Raw genomic sequence first — 20,442 nt, 5'->3', positions numbered from 1 at the left:
CAGAGCAATTCATTCTAAAGTAAACTAATAGTCAACTTAAGGTCCGACAAAACATTAAATCAAACAATGAAAGTGGTCGTCTGTACACCATCTTCCATAAGCAATCAGCAGCACTCACTCCTCAGTATCACCTGAGAATCCTTTATACATAGAGACATATACAAGAACATGGAAACAAGAAGGGGTGAAAATGCATTCTATAATATAATCAGGATAATAATAACAAGGATAGCATTTCATATAATACAACATTCGTAAACAATCTCAATCCCACAATGTCACATAACATGTGTAGGTTAAATATGTAATTTTCATCTCCTGTACTCCCGTGCATGTTGTGAGATATTGGATTGAACTCTAGTATGGTCGAAGGGTAGCTTCTTGGTTCAACAGGATTAAGCATGAAGTCGAAGGTTGTTCACATGTTTGTGTCGAAGATGCTAGGGGGTTAGCATGTTAAATTAGGTTTTAGTGTTTAAACCCTAATTTGTAAAGTTAGCTTGTTTATTAAGTTGGCTTGTGTAATGGGCCTTGTGGAAAAAGCCCATTAGTTAGTATGTTAGGTTTTATTATAAATAGCATACTAGTCTCTCATCATTGATAAGCTGCAAATCCTAATTTAGGGTGAGAGAGGTTATTTGTTATTCTTGTAAACTTGTAATCTTGTTTTAAGAGAAAGTAAAAGAATAGCAGTTATAACCAATTCCTTGTGTTCTTCTTATCTTCCTTAATTCCCTATTATATTTTGTTCTTGACAATGTTTTTCACAACAAATTGGTGCGGTGAGCGTGGAGAAGTCCAAGTGCTGAAGGTTTCGACTGAAGACAATGCTGCTGATATGTTCACCAAGACATTGCCAAGTTGCAAGTTTTTCCACTGTATGCAGTTGATAAAGCTGCATGGAGAAAGCTAGTTTGTTCCCTTGATGTTGTAGTTAGATCCAAGGTGGAGATTTGTGAGATATTGGATCAAACTCTAGTATGGTCGAAGGGTAGCTTCTTATTGGTTCGACAGGATTAAGCATGAAGTCGAAGGTTGTTCACATGCTTGTATCGAAAATGCTAGGGGGTTAGCATGTTAAATTAGATTTTAGTGTTTAAACCCTAATTTGTAAAGTTAGCTTGTTTATTAAGTTGGCTTGTGCAATGGGCCTTGTGGAAAAAGCCCATTAGTTAGTATGTTAGGTTTTGTTATAAATAGCATACTAGTCTCTCATCATTGCTAAGCTGCAAATCCTAATTTAGAGTGAGAGAGGTTATTTGTTATTCTTGTAAACTTGTAATCTTGTTTTAAGAGAAAGTAAAAGAATAGCAGTTATAACCAATTCCTTGTGTTCTTCTTATCTTCCCTAATTCCCTATTATATTTTGTTCTTGACATCGTTTTTCACAACACATGTGGTACCATCGCCGGATTTCAAAGTTATTTTATTGAAAATCCTAAAACACCAGATCGAAGTCCTAAACGCCGAACCGATGTCTTAAAACACTAGATCAAAGTCTTGAATCACCCAACCAAAGTCCTAAAATTGGACCGAGGTCATGAATCACCGGATCAAAGTCCTAACACCACACCGAAGTCGTAACCTAGCTCCAAAATACATGATGCAAGATGCTTCGATTAAATGCAAATATATACCCAAACGTCCAAAACCAATACTAAACACTACTGATTAAGTCTAACATTGGTTCTTACGAACCTAAACAAATCATTGATTAACACCGCCAGTTAAGGCTAACACCGATTCTTGCAAACTTAACCAAATCAATACTAACACCGCCAACTAACGCTAAAATTGGTTCTTGCGAACCTAATCAAATCAAAACTAACACCGCCAATTAAGGATAACATACGTTCTTGCGAACCTAAACAAATAAATACTAACACCTCCAATTAAGGATAACATGTGTTCTTGCAAACCTGGACAAATTAATATCAACATAGGGTAATAACACAATCGCTCACAGTATTGGATTATGTTGAATCAACACCGGACTTACGTCTTATCCTTAACAACTTAACTCCTATACATTGATCAAGACTTCAGACTAAGTCCTAACATTGATACTTGTTGGACTTGAGACTTCACACACAAGAGGGGGATTGAATTGTGAGGTTTAGAAAAGCATGAGTTTTGAAAACTTTTGCCAATTTAATCAGAGATTGAAAATATTTTCTAAGTCTAAGGATTAGAAATAAAATATTAAAGTGAGGAAATTAAAAAGCTTAAGGAAGTAGAAGGACACCAGGAATTATAGAGGTTTGGTCAAAACAAAAAGGACCTAATCTTCTCCCCATGATTTTTTCTTTAGAGTTTCCAATAATACTTGAGAGATTTTAGCAGGAAAGAATCACGAACCCCTTTATACAAGGAAATGGTGGTTGTTCTACAACCATAATAATACAAGACAATAAATATGAGCGTTTAATAATACAAGGAAATGGTAAGTATTCAAGTCCCAATAATATATCTGAGCTCAATTAGTTTAACAGGATTACCAAATAACCTCTTGAGATTTTAACCGGGTTGATGTCAAAATCTAACATGGTTCAAACCTGGCTAACCATGAACCAATTGTAAGATCTTCAAAGTTATATGATATTCAACCTAAATTATAATCTAGTAGGAATTTATCGCACAATCCTAAACCATAAGCTTTTCACGGGTTTAGCTTCGAACCACATGTATGAAAAAGTCTTGATGAAAAATCCGCTAGGGAAATAATACCATAAATGTGTGTCCTTCTTCATACATCGTTAAATGCGAGAGTTGGTAAAAACTAAAAAATGAATAAGTCCATTAGAAGCTTATTCATTCTATGATCATTTCATATCATGAGACATTTCTCAAACTGAGTTTCTTTGATCAAAATGATTAACATTTGTCTTCATCGTTTATCTTCAGGATGAAAGACTTTTAGATGCATAATTCTTAGAGTATACTTATGCTTTTGTGCAACTCCTTCAAATAATCTTTCTTTAGAATTATAAATTGCAAAGCATAACATTTGTATGTTGCATTTTTTTTCTTTTGTATCCATCTTAAGCATATATTTTCCTTTGTATGTTGCCTTTAAGCATATTTTATCCTCTCCGTTGGAAGATGATTCTTTTCTTGTTTTTCCCCTAAGGTTGATATATTTTCTCCTTTTTGTTCAATTGTTTGAAGATTCTTCTTTATCTCTTTTTGATATTTTTGAACGGGAGAGTCCTTAGTTTGATGTTGATAATTCACTGATAAATTATTCTTTCGAAGGATTGAACTGGAGTTTGTATGATATGAACTAGAGTTAGCACAACCGATTAAATAAATTCAAAACATGTTTTATGGATTTTAAACTGCTCCCATTTTGTTATATGCAACTTCTATATGTTTTTTAAAGGTGTTTTTGTTTTGTCAAATCATTGGAGAAAAAGGTTTCAGTGTGTGCGTGCTTATAGCCATATAATTTTACGAAAAATCCCTATTGCTTTTACAAAAGGTCACTCATTTACTAAATTAGGATTTTAACTCCTTCTACCAGCTTTTTTCCACATATCTTGTTCTGTGTTGACACAGCTTGAGATATCTTGAGGCTTTAGATGATTTCTCTAGGTTTGCCTTCTTCTTTGATTAGTAAAGTCCATCAAACCTTTAAATTTATGGTTTGCATCTTTAAATGCTTAAGTGTTATTTGACTTATCCTTCGATGTATTCTTATGATGAAGTCTTCTTAGTATTTTACTTTGTAGTTGTCATCGCCAAAATAAAATCTATTACCTGCAAAATAAGGTTCCACAACAACTCGATCCTAATAACTCCTTATCCAGGTAGTAAATCATCTTTTGCAAAATTCACAATTTAGGTTACACACTTCCTTATCAAATGCTAAATTTACACAATTAATTATTCTTCACCTCATTGTTCATAGTGTACCTTAAGAATTATTACCAAAATCATACTAATACAACAATGTCATTGACCTTCATCATAAGAAAGGTTATCACGTTAGCTTTCTAATGTAACTGGTTGACTCTCAAACAGACTTACTAAGCTCAAAGTCATGCGCAAAATAAGACAACCAATGATGGTTGAGACTTGAATACTCTCCCGGTGTAAGAACCAAGTAATTGCTATTGATGTAGCACTCCCACCCACCATTTCCTTATTTCAAAAAAATTTATCACGTCAACTTACTAACACAGTTGACCGAACCTTAAACGGACTTATGCAACTCAAGTTATGTGCGAAATATGACAACTAATGTATGTTATGACTAGACTACTCTCTTGATGTAAGAACCATGGAATTTATACTTTTGTAGTATTCCTATACCCATTTCCTTATTCTAATAAAAATCTACCGCAATAGATTTCTAACACAACTGACCGAACCTCAAATGGACTTGCGAAGCTCAAGTTATGCGCAAAACAAGACGACCAGTACTGAAACCCTATAGCGACACAGTCGGTCGTGTCAGCTGATATGTGCCATGCCCCATGCGACTCAAAAACATGTTTTTTCAAATTTTCACGGGATTTTCACCTCCTAGACTCGATTTCTTCAACCTAGACTCATCTTAATTCAATTTTTAACTAATATCATAGTTAAGTGTCTTAAGATCATCAACCTCAATTCATCTGGTGGACCAAATTAGGGTTTTGACCAAGATCATTGAAGTGTTAACTTTTTTACCAAGGCATGATCTAATGGTTAGAAACATGATTCAAAGTTATTATATGCTTCCTCACAGCCCACTCATATGTCTCAATTGACTAAAGAAGCTTGATCTATTGATAGTGGAAGGTTTAGAATTCATCTGATGAAAAGTCAACAAATCAAAGTCGAAGTTTGACTTTTGAGATTTTTGGTCAACCATGAACTTCTCATGTCATGAAATATGGTTGATATATTCATTTGATCAAGTTTAATCAAGAAAATCAAGAAAAAGAATTAAAATATGAAAATTACGGTTATGAAATTTTTCTAAGTTATAAAATTTCATGTTCATTTAGCCCACTTTACAAGCTTGTACTTCTTCCTCAAGCAATCACTTTTCATGCCCAAAGGATATACTCAAATATGGCATTTCATACTTCAATATTGTGGAAAGGATGAATCAAAAAGCTTACACGAATTTGAAGTTGTGAAGTGATCAAATTGGTGTCTCAAAGTTGTCAAAATGCCAAAAACTTGGACATTTTTCTTAGTGTCAAACAACTTATTTTCCCAATCTTGATGGCTAGTTTTCTCCAAGATTCAAGTTGAATTTCTTCAAGTTCTCAACATGAAAGTCGTAGTATGAGATCTCATCTTTCCAAAAAGTCCAAGAGCATGAATTTCTTTTGCTTGAGCTCCAAGTTTTAAAGGAATGAAGATGGCACATTAGAGTTGATCTTGAGGTTAATTTTCATGTACATTTCATTTCCAAGACCAATGCAATCTGTAAAATCTTGGGTTACAGGTTCTTGATTGCTTTTAAATTCATCAATATGACAATTTTACACAAAAAAATTGATGCATTGCACAAGTGTTTCATGCATTATCCAAAAATCATACCATTTTGGGCATAAAGATTACACTTTCGTTTTGAAAAAGCTTGCTTTATCACAAAGTTATGAGCATGTAAAATGTTTCCTCTGATAACAGTCAACGCTAAACCAAGAAGCAATATCTCTAAGACCTGCAGACCACTTAAGAAAGCATGGTACTATGATTTGAAACCATAAGCATCCATGGAACTTCAAGTTCAAATGAAACCAAACCAAACCCTCACCAAGTTGCATTTCTGATCAGCCTCAAATATTCAAACTTTACCAATAAATAGAGGATCATAATTCATCACAATGGATACCAAAAACACACCTGAATCCACAGCAACACTCTCGAAATCTTACAAAATCTATTTTTCACTTCCAAAGTCCATTTCTTCGAATCTCTTAAAATTGTCAAGTTCTTGAGATTCTAATCTTTCAAACACCATATGTGTACCTCATAGATACTTTTGTTTGCATTAGATTACAACTCTAACCACAAAACCATTCCACCCAAGTCTCACGTTTTAGCACTTGCAACTTGAGTTAGTCAGAGCAATTCAGAAACTTTCAAGGCAAAATGCTGATTGCATTACACTCCTGGAGGTTCAAGGGTGATAAGGTGATCATTTTCAATCCTCACAAGTAGCCAAATCAAAGTGTCCATCTCTCTATAACAGGTATAATCTTTTGGACCGTGAACTCTATATTCTGAGAATCATTTTAATTATTTCTTGATACCAATATGTTTGCTTTGACATGATGAATGAAATCCCTAAGTTGTATGATGAATGAAATCCCTAAGCTATATGTCATTGATTGATCATGTAGTCCTTTCCATTTGATTGTCTGTCTATGGATTATAAGTATGACTCAATTTCAACTTAGTTCCTAAAGCATCATGCGAACTCTACCAAAATCTCGTTGTGAACCTCAGATCTGTATCTCTTACGATACTCGAAGGAATACCATGCAACTTCACAATCTCACTGATGTACACCCTTGCTAGCTTCTACAATAATTGATCTTAATTAGAATTAAATGAGTCGTTTCAATCAGTATATCAATAATAACCTAAATAGAATCACTTCCCTTCGACGTCTTCAGTAAACCATTTACAATTCCATAAAAATGATGTCTCATTTCCACTCAGGAATACTAAACGGTTGCATTGTTCCCTACATTTTTGATGCTCGATCTTCGACATTTGACAAGTCAAACAAGCATATGCAAACTAAGCAACTTCCTTCTTCATACCTTGCCACCAAAACATCTTCTTGAGATCTTGATACATCTTCGTAGCACCTAGATGAATACTTAACCTACTTTTATGCCCTTCTTCAAGAATTTTCTTTTGAAGCTTTGGCAAATCTAGTACACAGACTCTATCATGGAATCTCATAACACCATTATCATTAACTCTGAAATCACCTTCGTTATGTTGATTGATTAACGTTAGACAATCAATTGATTCCAAATCTGATTTATGACCTTCCCTGATTTCTTCAATAACACCATTAGTTAGCTTCAAAATACCCAACGTAACACTCTGCGGAGTGTAACAACCGTTTTTATTTACATATTTTAGTTGAACGTGTGTTATGTGAATTATTTATTTGATTATGTGTTAATTGTATATTTAATTGATTTTGTGTTATTTATTGGGAATTATTAGTAAATAACATAAGTTAGTAAGGTTATTGGTTATTAGGCCTATGATAGAATTAGTAATTGAGAGGTGCTAATTAGAGCCCATTAGCAATTTGAGAGTTAGTAAGGATTTAAAAAAACAAGGGTTTTAGAGAATAGAGAGTTGGAAGCTCATTTGGTGAAATTGGGAAAAGAAGAGAAAGAAGAGAAGAGTGAAGAGAAGAGGAGAAAGCTAGGTTTGAAGATAGAGTTGGCTTCAATCCAAAACCCAAGGTAAGGGTGGGATTCTTTCATGATAAAGAGTTGTATGATGATGTTTAGGTGATCAGTGCATTTTGATGCACGTTCCTTTATGTTTGTACTTAGGCATTTATATGGTTTGCTTTGTTTATTTTTCTATTTTATTATGTTTTTATATTTTAATTTATTTTTATTGTTATTTGATTTTCGCACTTTATTTTCAGCATTAGTAGTCTGCACTAAAATATAAGTGGAGCTCCGGGAATCCGATTGAGGCGTTCTAATAATCGCCGAAAAGCTAAGAGAAAGAGCTACAGATTTCGTGTTGGAGTCAAAGTCAGATTCGGAACGCATATTTTCCAGAATTTCGTTTGAAGCTGCAGCATTAGTTTTATTTAGTTTTGGATTGTTAGTTTTGGGCCTGGGTTATGTTTGTTTGACCCAGTTGGGTTATGACCCAAATTATTGTTTCTCCCATTTACCTAGGTCTGGCCGCTAATGTTTGTTGTCACGTTTGGATTATTCAAGAAATTATGAGTCAAGCTTGTACGAATTCCATGGAGAACTAATTCCTTTGAGACAAATTGCTGTATTCAGGTTCCGACCTTGAGGTTATTATAATTATAATTCAGTTCTATTCCTTTCAATATTAATCTATGTCTCTTGTTTGCTTAATTCGATTCGCATAGACTATATTGATTTAATTCGATTGGTTGTATGATCCTAACTATAGTCACGTTATCGTTTGCTTAATTCGTTATCGTGTCCGTTTAATTCATGTTTGCTTAATTCATGAAACTTAATCCCGTTTGCTTAATTCGGATAATAGGAACATACAACTTATACTATCAATTGCGCTTGTCAATGGATATTATGATCGAATAGGAATAGATAATCCGCTTAGGATGTTGGAATTACAATAATCAATGATAGATAGGAACCGAATCAGCAAATTGTCGTTTTAGCTTATTTTATAATCACTTATTTTAATCTCTTATTTGCTCTATTGTTCATAAATCGATTTAAAACCATAAACCCCAATTTTATTTATATTAGTTAATAACAAAACAAGAATCCTTGTGATACGACTCGAGTCATTGTCGCTATATTACGTTTTCAAAACAACTCGTCTTTGATCCGCGCGCGACAGCGGATCATTAGGGTGTGGTTTTTATTATAGGTTTATTATCCATGATTGTGTAAAAATTGAAATTGAAATTGTTAGGGTTCATACTAGATTTCTATGAAATTGTGATTCTAAGTATGTTTGATGATGTTTGTATGTGAACCTCTGGTTAGAAATATGTTTAGGAACCTTATATGTGTGCTAAATTGCTGTCAATTGATGTATAAATCGTATATGGGTTAATGGGTGTTGTGTGAGGGGAATAGGGAAGAAAAAATGTGTTTTTTGGGTTTTTACGCAGCATGAGTCGACCTATACAGAAGCCTGGGTCGACCTGAGCTAACCCGCAAAGGCAGAAATCTACTTTTCTTCAACATGCGTCGACCTGTGAAATGTTTGCGACGACCTATAGATTTTCAAAAGACCAGCATGAGTTGACTCATGGGTCGACCTGAGCAAACCCGAGGGGGACAGAAACATTCATGCGCCGACCTGAGGATTCAATTTTTGGCAGATTTTGTAAAGACCATAGCTTTTGATCCGTAACTCCTTTTTATGTGTCATTTGAACCTCCGTGAATCTCTAATCAATGTCTTTCTAATGAATATGATTTGAAAACATTTGGAAAAATTTTTGAACCTTTTCTTGAGTTGTATCGTTTTATGTTGTAATTATTGTTATGAAGTGAAGTATTGTTGTATGATGATACAACATAGCGACATGATTGTGAAGTGATGCATTACCATGGTTGGTGATGATTTTGTTGTTTTTGTTGAATTTTGACATTTAATTAATGATGTTTGATTGTTGATGAGATGTGTTATGTATGTTGTTTTGTGTGGATGTCACATTCATTGAGTCACATCCATTGCATAAAGCGACTGTGGCCTTAATGGCAAAAGCGACGGTGGCTTTAATGGAAAATAACGACGGTGTGCCCAATGGCAATTTTGAGACGGTGGGAGTTTTACTCCAAATGGTACCACATGCATTCGCATAAATCGAGTCACATTTGGATTGCATTGATTTGCTTGGATTGTTGTGATGATGAGATGTTTGTTATGATGTGATGATATTATAATTGTGAATTTAATATATTGTAGTAGTCGAGGAATAACAATGTTTCCGTTTGGAAGTTGTTTTGTGATGAAAAATATTATAAGATGTTATGTGTTGAGAAGTGGTGAACTATGTATGATATTTCCTTTGCTTTATATATTATCATACGTTCGTTTATACTGTTTGATATCTCACCCCTTCTGTTTGAATGTTACCCTTTGTTGGTAACGTGCAGGTAACGACGTGGAGTAGTCATTTACCTTATAGCTCGAGTCGGTGTGTCTATGCTCTGATAGATAGCACTCGGGGGACGTTTTGCTGGATTTTGTTGTTGTTCTCTTTGTTTTGAGACATGTCGTATATTGTTGCCATGTTGGCAAGTATGTTATGATTTGGATTATGTTGGTATTGAATTCCGCTGCGATTTTTTATAAAGTTGTTTGGATTTAAATGACTAATGATGTATGGTTTTTCTCCGTTATACGTGTTATGTATCTTTATGTATGAGCTTGCATGAGATTTGTTTAAGTTGATATATGTGACACCTCGAATCATGATGTTTGTTATGAGACTTTGTACTCTGATTTTTCCTATTAATTGCGGGGTAGATTTGGGGTGTTACACGAAGTCCTCTCACACATCAAACTAAGATCTCAAAATTGCTCAAGTAGATCCAATTCTCAAAAGCATCAATGTTGACACATGCAAGGACTTCTTACTCAAAGCACATGCCACCATGTTAGCTTTACCCGGATGGTAATTCAACTCAAAGTCGTAGTCTTTCAAGAACTCAAGCCACCTTCTCTACCTCGTGTACAACTATTTTTGATCAAAAAGATATTTTAAAATTTTATGGTCGTTAAACACTTCAAACCTCCCACCATAAAGATAATGCCTTCAAATCTTTAGCACACACGCAACAGCTGCGAACTCTAAGTCATGGATATGATAATTCCTCTCTTGAATTGTAACATGTCTCAAAGCGTAAGCTACCACATTCTTTGGCTGCATAAGTTCACCACCCAAAACCATCTTCGAAGCATAAAAAACACCACAAAGGATTCACTAGTATTTGGTATAATCAAAACTGGAGCTATTGTTAACCTCTTCTTCAACTCTTGGAAACTCTCTTCATATTGAGTGTCCCACACATAAACTTGAACCTTTCGAGTTAACTGAATCAAAAGCAAAACTAACCTCAAAAAGCATTCTATAAACCTCCTGTAGTAGCCAGATGTCATGGTGCGAAAAATACCTAAGCTTAAGGAACGCTCAAAACACAACAGAGTCACCACCGATCTTGATTTATTCCAAATGAAAGGGAACATATCGAATAAAAGCCACAAAAGTTAAGGGAATGGTCCTTGCAGTCAAGAGCGGGTTCATGAGTTAGCTATGCAAGGGGAAGGTATTAGTACCTCTCACATTTATTGTACTCAATAGAACCCATTTAGTTAGTTTTGTGAATGTGTTAACGTGAAATTTTGCAATCTTCTATTTATTATGTGAGAAAGAGAGAAAAGAAGGGTTTTTGTTTTTTAGTTTATTGTGCTCTCCAAGATTTCAAAATCTTGTGCCTACGTATCCTCATAGTGCAATGAAGAAATAAAAGCTTTGTAGTTCGTGGTAAAAAACCATGTGTTGGCTGATTACTTTTAGAGAATGATGTGTTAGAAATTTCGAGCGTTTAAACCTTTGCTTATTGCTTACTCTTGGAGGGCTAAAGCTTTTTTTTTGTTTCGCATCTGAGCTGTTGAACATTGCTTGTTTCTCACTCTTGGAGGCCGAAGCATTAGTTTGTTTTACATTGAAGGGATCACATTTGAGCGGTTTAAACACTGCTTGTTGCTCGCTCTTGGAGACTGAAGTCGTTGTTTGTTTCGCTTTGAAATGGCTAAAACATACTCATTTCTAAAAGAAGGATTTTCAAAGTCGCACACAGGCAAAACACAAGTTTGATGAGTTGAATTATTTTAATAGGATACGAGTGTCAAATATTTGAGTTCTACAACTCATATTCAACACTTAGGGAAAAATTAGAACTACTTACACCTTACCCGTTCAATCCTTTTATTGAAAAGAATGAGGTGAACCTAGTCTTAACTCGTTACGAGCATGTCATATCAAATACTAGTGAGAAAGGTATAAACTACTTCCCACTTGCTCGTTTTGTTGTTTGTTGAGTCGAACTAAACTCGCTTATTTAAAAGTATTTTAGTTGGATAATAATTATTTGAATGACCAAGTCAAGTGACCCGTATCCGATTAATTTAGAAAGAAGTAGGAACTACTTCCCGCTCGTCCATTCAATCCTATTTTCTTAAGAAAATATTTTTGTGAAGAAAACTACTTTACTTTGGATCAAGTGTTCAAAGTTTATTTAGGAAAGTTATTTTGAAGTAAACGGGGAAGAAGACTATACGTTGGATCAAGCTTCTCGTTGCGTTCATTTTTTTAGTTTAATTTGGAAAATGTCTTGATGTTGGATCAAGTCTTATTTTTGTTCTTTTTTATGAAAATAGTTGATTTTATTCTATCATAATCTTGATCAACAAGCATACAAAGCGATAAATAAAAATAGATGAAGTGCAGTAAAATTATTACAATGCCATGAAAATGGGGGTACATTTTTTCGAATGGGGAGAGAATAAAGTGATTAAATTACAAGCCCATCAACAAATACACAAGTGGATCAATCATTTAATCAATTAATTAAAAATCGATTAAATCAATTAACTAATTTAATAAAAATTGATTAGCAAAACTAACCAACTTTAATTAAAAAAGTACTCCCTCCGTTTTTTATTATAAGTCGTTTTAGACTTTTCACACAGATTAAGAAAATAATAATTGTTGTATGAAAATGAGAAATTATGAAGGTTTTTACAAAATTAACCTTCATTAATGACATGTGGAAGATAAATTAATATAATTGAAAGGAGAGAGAATAATAAATATTTAAGGATATAATAAGAAAAATAGCATTAATTATTCATTGGAATTGTAAAGCGACTTATATTAAAATATAATTTTTTTTTCCAAAACGACTTATAATAAAAAACGGAGGGAGTAATTTGCTAAAGCAATATTTAATTAATCGAATAAAGCTCATTGTAAGAAGGCTCAAGAGAAAGCCAATGAACCGGAAAACAACTGAAATAAGGGCTCGAATTTAGCACTATTTTAATCAATCTTAGAGAGATTCATGTAGAAATCAACTCTATAAGAGACCGGTCAAAAATATATGCGCCCATACGCGTTTGAAAGTTAAACACAGTTAAAACTCCAAAGTCATAATGCAATGCATAAATCTAGCCACAACTTAAATATATTAACAAGCAAATCGAACAAAATCTAAGCCCCAAAGTTCTTACCCTAATTATATTTTTATATTATCAAATAGAAAAATGAAAAAAAAAACAAAAAAACAAAAAACAAAACATGAGGATGCAAAAATTTAAATGGGAGTGCAAGGTTAGTAAAAACAATAGCGCTTAAGGCCCAATTCTAAACATCAATCTCCTATAATTACACAACAAAATTAAAAAGATAAATAAATAAATAATAAACAAATAAAATGAAACACAAATAGAACTAATGTATCTAATATCCACACATTTTCTTTTAACCATCATAATAGCATTCATTAGTTGACATTTCAACACAATATAATACATTTTACTGGTGAAACAATTAGACTCAATATAATCAATTCTCTCTCACACGATGGAATTTTCAGTGACAAAACCAAACATTTCTTCCCCCTCACAATTTTTATCAACTCTTTGGTTCTGTTTGGTAAAAATAGTGATTGACTAATAAGCTAGCTGATAGTTGATAGTTTATAGTTTATGACTGATAACTTATAGCTTATAGTGGATGGTAGAGATTGATAGCTTATAAACTAATTGAATTGTTTGGTAAAATTAGCGGTTCAATTAACTTATATATGTAAAATGAATAAAAGATATTTAATATATAATTATTTTATTTTAAATTAAATTAAATTATAAGAGTTAAAAATGGATTTCAATTAAAATAATAAGGATAAAATAAGAAGAAAAAATAATAAGCTATAAGACATAAGCTAAAACGCTATTTGAAATAGCGTCTAAAAAATAAGCTATAAACTAGTAAAATAAGCTATAAGCTCGTGATGAAAAGACCATTATCAAACAGGTCTAAATTATCATACGAGCTTATAAGATATAAGACATAAGCTATAAACTCGAAAACATGTCTTACCAAAAAGTGTCTTTATCTCTTACTTTTTCTAAATCAATTCATTTTACTCCTTTAATAACACATTACTAACAGATTAACACAAGCGTTTGTTTCTCAGATTCAATAAAACGAAAATGTAAAAAAGGAAGAGAAATAAATCTCTTGGTTGCGATGGTGCGGAAAATAAAATTTGGCGGCGGACCGGAAAGAGATCTCGCGATAGCTGTGGTGGTGCTTCGGTTTGTGTTGTTGTATCTCACGATTGCAAGCTTGAGTAACATAGGAACTGATCAGAAAAATAAAATAAACATATCGAAATAATCCACACAAAACGAAGTTTAATTAAACAAAGTTAAAAAAAAAATTGAAAAATACAAATAAAAATATTCGGTTAAACAGACTTTGACGGATAAAAATGTATTTGCAAACATCGTCGAAAAGATAAAACGAGCATGCCAAAATAACCTACGCAAAACGTAGATTCATAAATCAATCAAGTAAAGATTAAAACTCAAAATATTTTGCCCGTCAATTTTCTGTACAGTGCTAAATCGCTTTTATCAGTCTGTCTATAGAACAAAAATTTTATTTTGATGATTGTGGAATGATTCAAAAAGATTCATGAAGTGCTGAAAATGCATGAAATACAATTAATTCGATTTTTGATTTTAAAACAAACTGAAAATTGACCAAAAGTCGTCTTAATTGAACTAATGAATGAATCAATGACTGGTGATGCAAATACTTCAATGAATGAATGTTTAGGGCAAAATTAGGATATGACACCAGCCAATCCAAGAAAACTCGTGATCTTAGAAACATAATTAGGGGTCTCCCACTACAACAGTACATCTACCTTCGATGGATCAACTGATATACCACCACTAGAAATCACATGGCCAAGAAAACTCACCTCTTTCAAACAGAACTCACACTTGGATAACTTGACATACAATTGCTTCTCTTGCAAAACCTCCAACGTCATCCGCAGATGTCTTTTATGCTCTTCGTTTGTCTTCGAATACACCAAAATGTCAACGATGAACACAACAACAAACTTATCCAAGTAAGGATGGAAGATCCTATTCATGTATTCCATAAACACACCTAGCACATTAGAGACACCAAACGACATCACAAAATAATTGTAGTCATCATATCGGGTTCTAAAAGCAGTCTTCGGAATATCTTTAGCTTTCACTCGAATTTGATGATAACCTAGTCTCAAATTAATCTTATTGAACATGTAAGCACCAACCAAATGATCCATCAAATTGTTAATTATTGGGAGATGATACTTGTTCTTGATAGTAACTTTATTCAATTGTTGATAGTCAACACACAACATCATGCTACTATATTTCTTTTTCACTAACAACACTCACACTCCCCGCGGTGAAACACCAGGTCAAACAAACTTCTTCTCAAGCAGGTGTTCCAATTGTTTCTTCAACTTGCCCAAATCTGACGCTGAGATACGATATGAAGCCATTGACACAAGACTAGTACCATGTACTAGTTCTATGGCAAACTCAACTTCTCGCTTCAGCGACAAATCACAAATATCTTTAGCCCCAACATCACTCTTCACTCTCAAGAAAGCAAACATCACGAGCATCTAATCATTCTCCCTTAAAGACATCGCAACCTGATCGGTGGACATGAATTTTAAATCCACACTCTCTTCAGGTTCGAGAAACAACACAATCTCGTCAAAACATGCACTCTTGCAATCAGCGACATGATGAACCAACCTTCCACACCTGAAACATCTCATGGAAGCAAAAACTTCTTCTCCACTTGTTTCAATCTCGCTCCCGCTGGAAAGTAGTTAGAAAAACAAACGAGTACCGGAAATTTTTCACACACATGTCACATACTAGGGAACAGACAAAATTACACAACCTAGTTGTATGGACCGACCTACTCAGATACCACTATGTAACACCCTAATTCCTGACTCGATGTAAAATAATAATTTTTGAGATAAACTAAACCAATTAGAGTGTCACGCATGATCCACCGATCATAAAAACCAAAACAAAGTATTCTTAAGGAAATACGCAGCGGAACCAAATATATCATACTAGAGGAGGATAGATGGGTCCATCTAGTATGTCAAAGTAGTTTTCCAAGTCTTTGAGAGGAGGCGGTCTTTTTAAGATCGATCCCTTAATCCTTTAGCTCTTCAACACATGTAACTTTCTCATTAAGAACAAATAAGAAGAACTCATTACCTTTGAAGGTTTTTGAAGACATATTTGATATAGGTTAGAGAGACTAGAGAGAAAATATATCTTCAAATAATGTTTAAGAACTCAAGATAAGGTTAGGATAAGAAAAAGAAAGAGTAGTTGAGGAGGTGTTTAAAAAGAATGGAAGAAATAAAGTGCAAAATATTTGAACAAATCAAAGAACAAGAATGAAAGGACAGGGAGCTCAAAATATCCCTTCAGAAAAATGATTACTATTCTTATATAATTAATGACATCCAAAGCAAAAAAAATGATTTCATTTGTTTCCAAGACATAAATCTCCCCAAAAGTCACTTTAAGCGTTTTGATAGTCGCATGCATGACAATTGTCATACTTCAGAGTTTCAAAAACTTTTGTGTGACCTTTTGATATTAGATTTCCCCAAAAGTCACTTTTCCTCTTGATGGACCATGATATTAGATTTTCACCAAGAAACTGACAACTTCCGCTGGTGCTTTTTCTTTCAAGTCTGTCTCCAGCATAGTCAGCATCACAATATCCTACTAATTTATATTCTTTTGATTTTCTATTCATCAATCCAAGGTTAGTAATAATTTTCAGATATCTAAAGATTCGCTTAACAACCAAATTGCAAAAACTAATTTGTTAAGAATTAATCTAATGGAAGCTATAGCATCTTCATTAGTCGGAATTAAAATACCTGTAAGATCTGGGTCACAATTTGTATCAAGTAAACAAATTGTTGGAATTCCCAAAGTGATACATTCTTGAGGAGTCATATATTCTTCTTGTTGATCAACGATTATTACAATATTAAGTAATCTTGTCATATATTTTATACCGCCTAGATATATTTCCAAGTGAGATAATTGTCTCTTCAACATAACGGCATCTCTTTTTGGAAGAGAGTTCAGTTTCCCCGTCTTTTGCTCCATTCTAAAATCCCTAAACTTATGAAGTCTCGTTTCTGTAGCATAGTAATTTGTTAACATACATCCGAGCCATTTTTTATTAACATAATGACATCGAGCTCTTATTGCAGCTTGTGTTACTGAATCAGTTGATTTTTTTGTACCAACAATTGAAAATTCTTTTCCTTTGCTTGCTGCATCAAAAGCCAAATCACAAGTTTCTGATAAAAACGAGCAATTTTAGTAAGATTTGTAATATGAATACCTTTACATTTTGTCGATATAAAAGGTACCATTCGAGGATTCCATTTATTAATATCATGGCCTAAATGAACCCCAAATTACATCATCTTTTATGTAAATTGCATACATACTTAGTTGTTTTCAACACTAAAGGGGTCATGGACTAAATAAAGGGACGGAAGAAGGCGAATCAGTGTGTGAATCCAAATGAATAAAAAATTGTAGAAGTAAAATCTAAATATAATTTTTAAAAAAGAAAGAGCAGCAACAAAACTCCATGGAAAATTAATATGTATTTTTTGATTTTTTATAAAATAAATATTAAGCAAAAGGATTGGCAAATAAAATGGCTAATGCTACAACCAACCCATAAATTGTTAAAGCTTCCATAAAAGCCAGACAAAGTAATAAAGTACCATGTATTTTATCATCTGCTTCTGATTGTTTCATAATCCCTTCTATAGCTTTCCTTGCAGTTGTGCCTTGTTCAACTCCGGGTCCAATTGAAGCAAGCCCAATGGTCAACCCAGCAACAATAACAGAAGCAACATCAATCAGTGGATTCATGATAAGTTTCTCCTATTCCAAACAAAATAAAGAAACGAAATAGTTAATAATATAATCAACAAAAAAATTATGACTTAATCATTTCATTCTTCATATTTATCTTTATTTAGTCGAATTGTAATTCAAAATTTCAAACTGAATAATTTTAATTAAATTATCTCAATTACTTTGATATTTACTTTTTTTCTTTCTACCCTTGTAGTTTTTTGTGAATACATACAAGTTTTTTCTCTCAATTACTTTGATATTTACTTAAAATAGTTATGAATTTTAAAGATAAAATGCAATAAAAGGAAAATAAGAAAATATGTAAAAATCATATGAGTTGGATTCACTTTCATTAATCTACATGGCAGATCTAATGGTCATTAACTGAAGCGCGTGATGGAACCTAGTAACAAAAGTAGCACTGAATATGGAAATTAATCTACCAATAAAAAAAATTTCAAATGGCACAACGCCATTGGTTGAATGTTTTAAAAAAATATTTTCTTCTTCTTCCTCCGATCATATATCACAAAATCGGTATTAACAAAAGCGTCTCACCGAAACAAATCCAACCATGGCCTTAGAAAACATTATTCAAGTTGTACACTAAGAATTTTTCCAAACACGATCAAAAATTTGAAAATGGGATAGAGAATTAAACAATCATGTCAAGATGAAAATGAAAATGGAGAATATAATGAGGATTAGAAAGAGATGGACTACATTGTAGCAGCTTGTACGAACCACCTTGATGATGATTTTTACCTGAACGAAGTGATGCAAATTTGCTCTAAAAATTGACTTGGTCAGAGAGCTATGGTACACCTCAAGGCTTGATCTCGGTTGCGATAGCTTCAGGGAAAATTGGAGAAGCTTAAGGAATGAAGAGTTTGGATTAAGATAGCCTCTAAGTGTGAAACTGGTTTATGGAATAATGAAGGTTGGAAATGAATTTTGCAGAGCTTCCTTGGCTGTTCAAAGCTTGATAAATGAGTGAGGTAAGGCTCTTATTTATATGAGAGGATGACGGAATGTTGAGGTGTGTGAAATGATCAAGAATTGGGTGAATTTGTGTGAAGCTTGCAAATGGAAAAAGTGGGACTTGGTGCACTTAAAAATGCACCAATTACTTGAGTTTCAAGGTCTTTTTAAAATTCTGACCAATGTTAAAATTTCATCCAAGGACCTTACTTTGCACATGTGTGAAATAATGTAGATGTATCCTTTTTTTATCAATCTTTTTGTAACTTGTAGATAACATCATGATGAACACAATGTGCTAAAAAAGTAATCATTGAATGCTTGAGTAAAAAGTTATGTCCTTTTGAAGTCTGTAGAAAAAATTGTTTCAAGTGCCTTAAAATGACCTATAATGTATCAATGAATTACATGGCTTTCCAAGAATTTTTAGCTCTTGGTCTTTGAAGAGAACTAGTAGAGGGAATCATGAAGAGTATTCTTCCAAAATATTGATCCTCAAATGGAAAAAATTTAGTAAGTTATGATCTTGGGAAGTTAGACAAAAATCACTTAAATCCACAAAATGACCTATAATATTTTCAAATCTTTGATGATCCTCCAAGCATAATTGGCTCTTGACTGTAAAGAGAAGTTGTTGAGGATGTCAAGGAGAGACATTTTCAAAAATAAGCATTGAAAAATGTTTAACCATGAAAGAGTTACACTCTTTTGAATATGGACTTGAAAAGTTGACCTTTTTAGGTCAAACCACCTTGATCAAACTTAGATCCTTTGACATTCTCTTGTAATTCAAGGAATTATGATGCATATATGAACTCAAAATAATGTCTCCTTGAATGAATTAAGATTGAACTTGGACACACTTAAGGTTACTTGATGATGAAGGCATGGAAAGACATACATGAACCTTTGACTTTTCTTAAGAAATAAGTAACCATTACTTAAGCAACCTTTGATTAATTGATGATGAATGATGATTGATAATGATATGACCTAATATTATAGGTCAATATTTGATGCATAATCCTTTGAGAATCACTAATGATCATGCTTTGACTTTAAGAACCTTCAAGCCCTAGTTGAGGAACCAAAATGGATGTCTCTGATCAAAACCCTAACTTGCAAACAAAAATGAAAGAAACAAGACATATTTTTGATATTTTTATTAGAGATTAGTAAAATATAAATCTATAAACACAGAAAGTAAAAGATAAACACAAATGGTGCTTGGTGATCCCTGCATAAGTGAGCTCAAAGAGAGAAAGAGAGCCAAGATAGGGACCAAGTGTGTGATCTTGATGTAATGTATAGATGCAAATGAGATAGGGATATTAGGGGTAAAAATTAGGATATCATAGATGCATTTATTTAAGTTTCCTCTATCCGCAAATATGAAGATTGAGATCTTCGTCTCGACGTGATGCCATGCAATGCTTATGATCATGAATGTAAAAGACGTAACTAGGGAATGAAAAGATAGAACTCCATTGGAGAAAAGGAAACTCCATCGGGGAAAAGAGAATCTTCAACTTTACTAGGGAGAATGGACCAATAAGAGAAGAAGTGCAAAATAAAGAAATATACTGATTCATGGATATCAACATACTACCAACTCAATAGTTAAAGGTAGGAAAATAACAATAAATGTCGGGGATAATAAGCTTTCACTATAAAAATAGGGATCCACTTCTTCCTTAATCAAGCCTTATACTTGAATAGGGTA

The 20,442-nt window shown here is 33.3% G+C and overlaps 1 pseudogene; it reads right to left on the bottom strand.

Moving 5' to 3' along the window:
• Positions 1–16,625: 16,625 nt before the first annotated feature.
• LOC131627944 (small ribosomal subunit protein uS2c-like) lies at positions 16,626–17,750 on the bottom strand (annotated as a pseudogene).
• Between the last annotated feature and the right edge of the window lie 2,692 nt (positions 17,751–20,442).

This window comes from Vicia villosa, unplaced genomic scaffold (assembly GCF_029867415.1).
Source record: "Vicia villosa cultivar HV-30 ecotype Madison, WI unplaced genomic scaffold, Vvil1.0 ctg.000416F_1_1_1, whole genome shotgun sequence".
NCBI classification, from domain to species: Eukaryota; Viridiplantae; Streptophyta; class Magnoliopsida; order Fabales; family Fabaceae; genus Vicia; species Vicia villosa.
The sequence above is the reverse complement of the archived record's forward strand: the minus strand, read 5'-3'. Positions and strand labels throughout refer to the sequence as shown.